This window comes from Hyaena hyaena, unplaced genomic scaffold (genome assembly GCF_003009895.1).
Source record: "Hyaena hyaena isolate Hyena2069 unplaced genomic scaffold, ASM300989v1 scaffold_279, whole genome shotgun sequence".
NCBI lineage: Eukaryota > Metazoa > Chordata > Mammalia > Carnivora > Hyaenidae > Hyaena > Hyaena hyaena.
Window position 1 is genome coordinate 1,275,257 of NW_024080910.1, and position 11,010 is coordinate 1,286,266.

Below are 11,010 nucleotides of genomic sequence, written 5' to 3' on the forward strand. Positions count from 1 at the left end.
AAATCAGGAGTGCTTTTCAAGAACAGAGTATTTTCTTCTTACCCCAGCATATGGAGAGCCACCAAAGTGCTTTTTAAAAAGTGGGATCTTGCATACATCTATACAGTTCTCAAGTCCCTGGTATAGGAAATGTTTTCTGGCCATTTGTCCTCCTAGAAGAAGGAAACAGGGAATAGGTGAGCAATCCATATGTGGTAATCTATCCCAATATTTATATCTCCATAAAACTTTTGGATTTCTTTCCTTTAAAAAGAAATTTCTGATATCACAGGTTCATTTAGAATAGGTTACTGTTGAGCAAAGCTCAAGAGATAATTTAGCAAATAATTTAGACAACTTCCAACTGTTTGAGCTACAACATTAAATCTAGAATCTCCAATAACTGCATCCCTGTTGATAAACTCTATTTGATCTGTAACTGTGTTCTTCCCTCCTTAGTCTACTACTCTCAGAATCCATTTCCACACATATTCTCCATATTTTGCCAACATAAATTAACAGCCTTTCAATTCCTTTGGTGGGTATGCGGTCTGTTCTTGGATTCGCTTTATAATTGATTTTGTTTGTGAGGCATATAGAGATCTGAATCCACTTATCGATCTGGTGAATTTGAGGGTCAATGGAGTGGAGTGTGAAAAGAACTGACTTGCCTTGTAAAACCATTCCATGTGAGATCATTAAGGACTCCTCAGGCAAAACAGGAACAGCATCATCACATAGGAAGAATTCTTTTGGCTAGAGGCCAAAAAATAAATCCTATGTGAAACTGGCCTAAAGAGTCAGAATGTTTATTACATAATACAAGAAGAATTCTAGACAGAAGGTGAGATTCAGGAGCCTCAGTGTATTAGCTTTGTCCTGAGGTGAGCAGTCCTAATGGTTATTAAGGTGGCCACCAGATCACAATATTTCCTTGTTTATGTTCAATAGAAGAGAGACCATCCATCTCAGAGTAATGGATTACAAGTCCTCCCATTCAGGATTTGCGTTCTCTGCATCAATAATGGTCACCATGGAAATAGCATGTACAAAATAGCATTTGATACTGGGTTTCTGAACTGGTCATTAGGATAGAGGAAAGGAATTAACATGGCTCAATCTAATTAGTTTACCTCTGTATACAGGAATAGGTTGACTACCTGAATAAAATTGGTTTCTATTAGAGAAAAGGATGGAGAAAGGACCATATGATGTAACATCTATTGATATGGTACAACAACTATGGAGAATAAAAAACTTTCACTCAGTAGTCAGAGAAGAATAAATGAATACAGTATTTAAAGCTTAATGCTCAATCTTGGAAAAGGCATTTTTTTTTCCTCTATATTTCCTCTCCATAGATAGCTTTGCCTTGGCATAATGTGGCTTTCACTTTCTAAGTGGAAATTGTATGCCTTTGGTATCATTTTCCACTTATGCTTAATTATATATATGCCTACTAAGTTACTACCTCTTATTTACCTAGATAAAAAATGCTAATGCAATTTTAGTTACAAAGTTGTTTAAAGAAAATAAGTGGTGGTAGAGGGGAATAGTATGTGCATTTCTCTAAGTATTCCTCTTGATATACTTGCGCTTTCTAAAACAAGGTGACATCTTCCAAATGTGGTGGATTAAAAAAGGTCACAAAATTGTTTACAGCTCCTTTCATCAAGGAGTGGAGTCTATTTTCTACTCCTTAAATTTGGGCTGAGCTTTTGTATTAGTCTGCTAAGGCTGTCATAACAGAATCCCATAGACTGAATGGCTTATCCTACAGAACTGTATTTTCTTATAGTTGTGGAGGCTGGAAGTCCAAGGTCAAAGTGTTGGCAGGATTCGTATCAGGTGAGACCACTCTCTGTGGCTTGTAGAAGGCCACTGTCTCACTGTGGCCCTTTCTCTGTGCCTGCATATCCCTGCTGTTGCTTCCTCTATTAGAAGGGCACTAGTCCTATTGGATGAAGGCCCCATCCTTATCCCCTTATTTACCCTTAACTACTTTCTTAAAGTCCCTACATCTCCAAATACAGTCACATTGGGGGTTAGGGTTTCAACATGAGTTTCAGAGGAATACAACCCAGTCAGTTACACCTTGCTACTTGCTCTAACCAACAGAATGCTGAGAAAGTGACAAAGTGACGTCTATGACTTCTAACAAGGCCTCAAGAAGCCTTTGCAGCTTCAGCTCTTGCCTTCTTTGGAATCTCAACAATATGAGAAGAAGCCTGAGCTCACCTGCGGAGAAGCCATGTGGACAACCAAGGCACCCTGATTATTAAGCGCAGCTAACCGCCCACTGATTGCAATTGCAAGTAAGCCTAGCTGACGCCACGTGGTGCAGAGACAAGTTGTCTAGAGAGCACCTTGAACCAATTGCTGACCCAAGAATTGTTTTCTAATAAATGGTTAAGGCACTAAATTTTGAGGTAGGTTTTATACAGTCATATATACACCAAGGCTTTTATAATTTTCATTGCTTCTTCATGGCCTATGCTTTCACTGTCAGTTTAGCGAGATCTGGGAAAGAAGCAGACTGAAAAGTGTGTTTTTGTTTAGCCGTGCTTAATTAGAAATTATAGAATATAGATAAGAAAAGTGTTTTTGAGGGGTGCCTGGGTGGCTCAATCAGTTAAGCGTCCAACTTCAGCTCAGGTCATGATGTGAGTTTGAGCCCTGCGTTGGACTCTGTGCTGACAGCTTGCTCAGAGCCCAAAGCCTGCTTTGGATTCTGTCTCTTTCTCTCTCTGCCTCTCCCCCACTTGTGCTCTGACTCTCTCTGTCTCTCAAAAATAAATAAATGTAAAAAATTTTTTTCTAAATTTAAAAAAAGTGTTTTTGAAAGAGGAACAACTTAAAAACTTATTCCTATTTTGTATGTAGAAACAAATAACATATAGAGTTGATAAGTTGGTAATATAAACAATGGGAGTTGATAACATAAGTAATTCCATATCTCCCTATAGAATATGATGTGATAGCCCTGAGCAGGGAATGGAAAAATGCCATTCCACTTCTGTTTACTGCAAATACCTAATGAGCCCCTCCTACCTCCTGAGTTATGCCCTGTGGTTGGTAGGTAGGTAGGCTACAGGAAGGGTGAGGAAATAAAGGTAAGGATAAGGAGCTAAATTTCCCATTAATAAACAAAATAAAACCCTTAAACAACAAAAAGTACATATGTATAATATTATCTTGATCTCTTCTTGATATGTATGTCATATTCTAATGACCCACATATCATTGAATACTATATGTATATTGTTCATGAATAAAAATGTACATATATTCAGAGGAAATGCTCACAATATTTTGACTTACATGTATGATTGATCAAAAAATGTGCAGGATGGGCTAGGAAGCATGGCTGCCCTTTTAAGAGACAAATGTAGAAGGCACGTTTACTGGTCATGTAATATAAACCAACAACCATGCCTACAAGGTGTCATGTAACTGCCATGTCAAAGGCTCTGGGACTACATCAAGGCTTATCTATCCATAGTAAATACTTTTTGGCCCACTCTGTGCTATGAAACCATAATAAGCTTTTGGAAGAATCAAAGATGTAATTAGTTTTCTTGCCTGATCTAAAGTTTCTCCAATTCTCCTGGGGTTGACCTTTTGGGTCAGGACTGATGTAGTGGTCTAAAAACCTAAAAGTTATTTTAGGATTACTCTGTAGGTTCATACCTATTCTAACATGTTACCAAAATATCCCTGGAGCTATCATACCTCCCGGCTCATCTTCTAAGCAGCCTAATCAGACTCAATGGTTTGGACTTCTTTCTGGGCACCTTGCCTCAAGTCTACATGACCTCAAACTCCATGTTCCAGGACCTATGAATTCACTACATGGGAGGGATTTTATTCCACCACTTAGTTGCCTACCAGCTTCCACTGCAGATGTTTTCTTATCCTTCTGGCTATTTCCATCTTTATTTCATTTATTTTTTTCCCAAATGATTTTTATTCATAGTCCTCTGGTTTTTAAGTAATTACCACAACCATTTTCATGCTTTTGCTTTACTTTTCATTCCCCTCTTAGCCTTCTTCCACCACTGCATCTGCTTTCCTTCCTTTCATTTTCTTCCCATTCATTCATTCCATGCTGCAATAGCTACTTTCCTTTGTTCAATTCAGAACATCAGCCAGAAGCTTCCTGTTGCTAAGTAACAACATCACCCACACACACCCTTTTCCACTCTTGGCTCATTTCTTCTGCTTTTGTAAGCTCATGGGTCAAATGGTTTCTAAAAGAAAATGAAGGGTGCTCTGTCTTCTCTTCATACCAGAGAGATGCACACCATCCTGCACACTGCCCCTCTTATTACATTTTGACTTCTTGTTTTATCTGTTCATTTTCCCCAGGCTGTGAGATAAAACTAAAAAAACACAAAACATCCTTTCCAGCTTGGACAATTTATAGATGGGCAGAAGGGATATAATTTCTGTGAAAGGAACAGCGGAGAAAATGTTTAAAGTTTAGTTAAAAGACATGGCATGGCCTCATGGAGGACTTTTGCCTAGACATCTGAATCAAATCCAGGTTTTAAGAGGTTTCCATGAGGGATCAAAAGAGCTAGCAAGCCCTTCGTACAGACTTTGACCTTGTTGAGTTTTGTGGAAGCTACTAATGGCATGGTGAGTGTGGTTTGCACAAAATAAAGGATAAAAACAACACAAGAACCCATTATGCAGTTTTCCAAATTCCCCTCCTTTTGCAGACATCAATCTGACATGATACTTGTACCAAAGGCATAACTGGAGTTGTGTCAGCCCTTCTCACAACAAGCTCTGAAGAGATTCCAAGTCTTCTGCCACATTTCAATAGTTTAATGGCATTGGTGACTCCATATGTCTAAACACTAGGATTCAGTATCAGAGATACCAGGACCTCGAAAAAATCTCCTTTTCACCTTTGCAATGCCACAAATAATTTCCTCCTTGGTGTGAATCCTTTCTCTCTCCTTGGGCATTTATGTAATGCCTGGAGGCCTTCCCTGACAACGTAGTCCCATGCTGTTGACCTCAGCTCTTTGCCCACAGTCAATGCTGAGCTATTTGGGGGATGCTGGAGACTGCTTCGTTGTTAGCACCACAGCCTTTCTTTTGCTGTGTCCCTGCTTCTCAGGCATTGCTCTCTGTGAGGGAAGGACTCAGATCCTGCATGTAATGTATACTTGATAAACTACCTTACATTTAGTAATAATAGAACACAGATGCTTTGACAAGGCAGTTGTTTTTAGTTTCATTTTCTAAGAGGAGAAAGAACAGTAGTTTTCTTTAAAGTCCAAGTTCATCAGCAATCAAAGTAGCAGAAATGAAGTTTATGGGTTTCTGTCATTAACTAGATCTGCAGACTGAACATTTCAGTAGAGAAACTTTTCAAGAGATTTATTTCTCAGGACCCGTAGATATTCTGGAAGTGGGATGCCTGTGAGACTAAAATCCACTCCAAGGTATTCTAGGAATGCCTGACCAGAACTAGAATTGGCAAGTTACTACAATTTTCCTTCTAGAAGTGAACCCCTTGAGATGATGTTATGTTTTCTGAGAGGTCCAGAAAACTTTTATATGATTTCAGTTTTTATCTTTAAGTACTAACAACTGATGAAACATGTATTTGAACTTCCTGGAATTTTTGCTTTATGTGCTGCTTGCTTTAAACAACCGATAATTATATACAATTTTCACTGCTCTTTGATATTTACTCCTCTCTTTTAAGTCTTCTCTCCAACTTGAAGTATCAGTCAACACCACCTACATCATAATAATTTCTTTTCTTCACATATCTATGTATTTAATTCCTTTATCCCCTTCTATCCCACCTCATCTAAGTGGTTTTGGGTCTCAAAGCCCCTGCTGTCATTGAAAAAGGTGGCACTTTCTCCCATGAACTGACTTATTCCCCACCTGGAACATCCACATGGTGATATATCCAGTGTCCTGGAGGCCTCTCTTTTTTCTTTCTTTTTTTTTTTTTTCACCCCTCTGTTCATTCAGCCCCATACAACCTCAGCCACACTCTCAGCCCACCACCTGGGACTGCTTCACCTAAGAAACCTTTAGGCAAGAATTTCTCTTTCCAACCACAGTGTCCTCCACTTCCAGCTCTCAGCTTGTCTCCACACATGCCATCAGGACTATTTCAGGCCTTCACATCAGCCTTGTCCTATCTGCCCCTATTATCTCCTCTTCTCTTCTCTCCTTCCCTACCCAGCAGACATCCCATGGTCCATCACTTTAACCACTCTCTCAAGCATCTCAGCTCCCTTCCTCCTCATTAGCCTGGCAAACCCCCAGCTTGAATGACTTCATCTTTATGTTTCCCTGTGCGCACCCATGCTACCGTGGTCCCCTGGAGAAATAACACCACACAGCCACATGTGCTAGGCCAACTCTACATCATTAAGCACTGGTCCCTCAAAGCTGCCCAGCAACCTTCGTCATACCCCTCCTCATCTACTTGTTATAGAGCATCATTCATTTATCCATTTACTCAATCCATAAATATTTATCGAGTGTCCACTCTAGCAGAAGGCTGGGTTCTGAGAGGTAACTGTGAGCAAAGCAGGAAAGTTCTCACCACTGAGAGCTGAAAATCTAGCTTGGAAGACTGAAATCAAAACTCATCCAGAGAAGTGAACTATTTGGAGGCTGATGTCTGAGAAGTAGATGAAATATTTACTATGGTGAGTGGGAGAAAAAGTGACTAGGGAAATACAGGAGGGTTGCTAGACAGTTATGAGGGACCTGCTGCCTAATGACACAGAGTTGGAGTAGCACCCATAGCCTAGTCATGTCATTTCTCTAGGACACCTCGATAGTGTGGGGCATGGTGCACACAGGGAGACTTGCAGGTGAACTCACTCAAAGCTGAGGATCTGCCAAGCTGTTAAGAAGAAAGGAGGTTGAGATTCTAGAAAGAAATCCTATGGACAAGATAATAGTTCAGATTAAAAACTACTAATGGATTTGTAGTGTCTTTTTTTCTTTTTTCTTTTTGTTTTCTTTTGTTGTTGTTGTTGTTGTTGTTGTTGTTGTTGGGGCTAGGGGCAGAGGGAGAGAGAGAAAGAGGGTGAGAGACAGAGAATATTAAGCAGGCTCCATACCCAATGTAGAGCCCAACACCATGAAATCATGACCTGACTGAAAATCAAGAGTCAGATGCTTAACCGACTGAGCCACCCAGGCACACCCCAGGATAATTATTTCTTTTCTAAACAGATACTAAAAGTACAACTACTATCATACAACTGTCCAGAAAATTACTCAACAATTAAAGGGCATCCTTAGACTCCAAAACCTTGGCACCTCCTTGAATACTGTTCTGAGACATATAGAAAACATTGATTTTTTGCTAATTACTAGTTATTTTCTCTTTTCATTTTTAAGATTACACAAATACCAAAAACTGATAAAAATCTCATTAAAAAAATCAAACATTATAGAAGTACTCAGAATAAAACTGAACCTCCCAGCATCCCTTTTCCCCTTTCCCACTCCCTGTCCCTGCACAGAAGCCCTGTTAAGAGCTTGATGTGTGTCCATACAGTGCTCATTTCTAAGGGATTCCGTACCAAAAGATGTTTGCAGGCATATGCATATATGCCTAAATTGTGGAAACTGCATAGTTAAGTCATCTTCTTGAGAGGGCAAATGTAAACATTAGTAAGGCGTGTCTTCCTTTAAATAAGAATAAAACTTTATAGCCTATGGTGCAAATCACTCAGAGCTAAACTTAAACTACCTTCAATAAACTGATCAGAGAGCTAAATGATAGAAAACATTAATGATCCAGAGAACAAAACACAGAATTTATTTGCTAAGTCATTATTTTGAGATGATGATATCAAGTAACGTGAAATTTTGTGATACTCTTTTATCACAAACTATATCTAAGTTAGGAAACACAGCAGAGAGGACTTATAAACATAGGGCCTCTGGGGGAACCTGGGTGGCTCAGTCGGTTACCATCGACTTCGGCTCAGGTCATGATCTCACGGCTTGTGGGTTTGTAGGTTCAAGCCCCACATGGGGTTCTGTGCTGACAGCTCAGAGCCTGGAGCCTGCTTCGGATTCCGTGTCTCCCTTTCTCTCTGCCCCTCCCCCACGTGTGCGCGCTTGTGAGTGCGGGCATGCTCTCTCTCTCAAAAATAAACATTAAAAAAATTAAAACAAAAAAAAAAAAACCCAACTCTGTGCATCTTTTGGAATGTGACCTAGCTTTTACAATAGCTATCTGCTTGCTACAGCGTGAGTCAAAAAATAGTTCCTCATTGTTTCTAAGATTAAGGACAGTTTCTTCCACTTGTGCATTTCTAAATATACAGTTTGGGATAGCACTATGCAATTCCTCTTCTACAACTTGCTTTCTTCATTTAACAAGAGGCTGAAATCCGTTACGTAGCACATGATGTACCTTATTCTTTTAAAACTCTTCCTCCTGTTCCATTATAAGAAAACACCATGATTCGAACTACTTTCTTTTTTTTTTTAATTTTTTTAATGTTTTATTTATTTCTGAGAGAGCGCGAGAGAGCCAGCGTGAGCAGGGGAGGATCAGAGAGAGAGGGAGACACAGAATCCGAAGACAGGCTCCAGGCTCTGAGGTATCTGTCGGCACAGAGCCCTACGCGGGGCTCGAACCCATGAACCGTGAGATCACGACCTGAGCCGAAGTCCGACGCTTAACCGACTGAGCCATCCAGGCGCCCCTCAAACTACTTTCTTTTCTTAAAACTTCAGCTTTTGTTACTACAAAAAATGCTCTGATGTTTGTAAATGGGATGCTTATGCATATATTACACAAATGGGATGCAATAGGATACTTACGCACATATTTTTGTTTATGTATCTATTTCTGTATGATTCATACGTGCAATTGGAACTTTTAGGTAAAGAGGACTTTATACCTGTTTTTATATATATATTGATATAAATGCAAACTTTTATGTGGCAAAATAGGCAAAGTATATAAAGTTTAATTCACAGAATAGCAAATCTAAATCACCAACAAACACTCAAGTCGATGAATAGCCAGGAAAATAAAAAATGATACTATTAAACTAGTAAACATTTAAAAGACCAACAGAACCTATTACTAGTGGTAATATGGGAGAAATTGCTTTAGCTTTTTTGGAAAGCAATCTGGAGACATCTATTAGAATGGGGCACCTGGGTGGTTCCGTCAGTTAAGCATCCTTGATTTCAGCTCAGGTCATGATTTCCTGGTGGTGGTGATTCAAGCCCTGCATCGGGCTCCACATTGAGTGATGAGCGCTGAGCATGGAGCTTGCTTAAGATTCTCTCTTCCTCTCTCTCTGCTCCTTCTCTACTCATGCTCTCTCTCAAAGTAAATAAATAAACATTAAAAAAATAGTACTGAAGTAAACTTAAAAATATTTAGAGACTTCAACCAACAAACTCACTTTTGGAGTCCAATTCCATAAAAACAAAAGTCCGTAAGGTCAGAATATATAAACAAAGATGTTTGGGGCAGCACTCATTTCTTTCTACAAATATGTGTTAAGTGCTGATTGTGTTGTCATCATTTCAGAAATGAACAAGACACACGCCCTTCCCTGAAGGTACTCACAGCCTAGGGGGAACACAGAGAGGTGCACCAGCGATTGGAGTTCATGGAAGAAGTGCTAAGGAAGTAATTCAGACCTGGGACGGAGGGCTGCAAAAAATTCACTGTGGAGCAAATTTTGCATGACCTTTTAAGATACAGCATGGCTCTAAGGCCTTGGATTAAGTTGTGTGGCCCAGGACAGCCGAACAGAGTAGAGATAACTGGACATGGAGAAAACACAATCTATAAACTTGCTATAGAACAAAACTGTGTTAATAAAAGTCACAGGAAATCCATTTTTTCAATGGCAGTGGAGACAGAGGATGAGGTGCAAAATGAAAAATGGGTTTAGTTTTGGGGAATAGAATCCAGAATCTATCTTTAAGTGGTAGCCAAAATTTTTATTTCATTCATAATGCTTGGTATACTCTTGAAAGGTATTTGTGGGTGCGCCTGGGTGGCTCAGTTGGTTAAGGGTCCGACTTCAGCTCAGGTCATGATCTCATGGTTTGTGAGTTTGGGCCCAGCATTGGGCTCTGTGCTCACAGTTCACAGTCTGGAGCCTGCTTCAGATTCTATGTCTACCTCCCTCTCTGCCCCTTCCCTGCTCATACTCTGTCTCTCTCTCTCAAAAGTAAATAAACATTTAAAAACAATTAAAGAGAACAGTATTTATGCAACCAAGAAAGACATAGGAAGAAAATATAAAAAGGTTTAGCTCAGATAAGACTTTCTCTTGAACAGACTTTTCCTCCCTCCCTCTCCCCCTCCTCCTACCCTCCCTTTCTTCCTTCCACCCTTCCTTTCTTTCCCCCACCGCTTTTCAAAAAAAAGGAAAGACTCTAGTCCAGTTGGGATTCTTATCCTGTTAACCTCGCTTTGACCCTATTATTTCACCACTTAACGACGAGGCAAAATCACCAGCTCTTACATCATGACTTTTAAATGCCAAAATAGTGCTGAGCACTTTTAAAAACACAAATGTTTATATTTAAAAAAAAGAATGTCTAACATTAAAAACAAACAAAACAGACAGTTCATTAGAAACTGGTAATCTATGACAACTGAATTAGGTAGATAATGGATTTCAAGGAAGGGACTATTAGCCTGTGGAGAAACAAAAGCAGCACATCTAGGAAAAAGGTACATTTTCTCCCTAACTATTGTCATTAAAGGAAAAGACATTAGCGGGGGATCTCTTATGGAAAGGCTGGGACTCCACGGAATAATGAAAATGTTCCCAGTATCTAAGTGCTGCCTGGCATTGCTCCCATATCAACAGCAAAACAACTGCATAGCAACCTACATTTGCCCATTTCCTCACCCATTACTGTTTGTCCAGAGAAAACAACCCTACAACTCCCCGTCTGCCTTGTGAATTTTGTCAAACAGGAGTTGAATCTGTATGCCAAGTTGAGGAGCGACACATGCTGGCATTTCCCAGCACATGCTGT

General features: G+C 39.7%; 1 long non-coding RNA gene across 1 annotated transcript; it reads left to right on the forward strand.

Annotated features, from left to right (window-relative positions):
* Window positions 1-1,148: 1,148 nt before the first annotated feature.
* On the forward strand, window positions 1,149-2,389 carry LOC120241101. The gene is made up of 3 exons (XR_005530834.1): window positions 1,149-1,210; window positions 1,778-1,827; window positions 2,098-2,389. It is a non-coding gene; the product is annotated as an uncharacterized LOC120241101 (long non-coding RNA).
* Window positions 2,390-11,010: the final 8,621 nt, after the last annotated feature.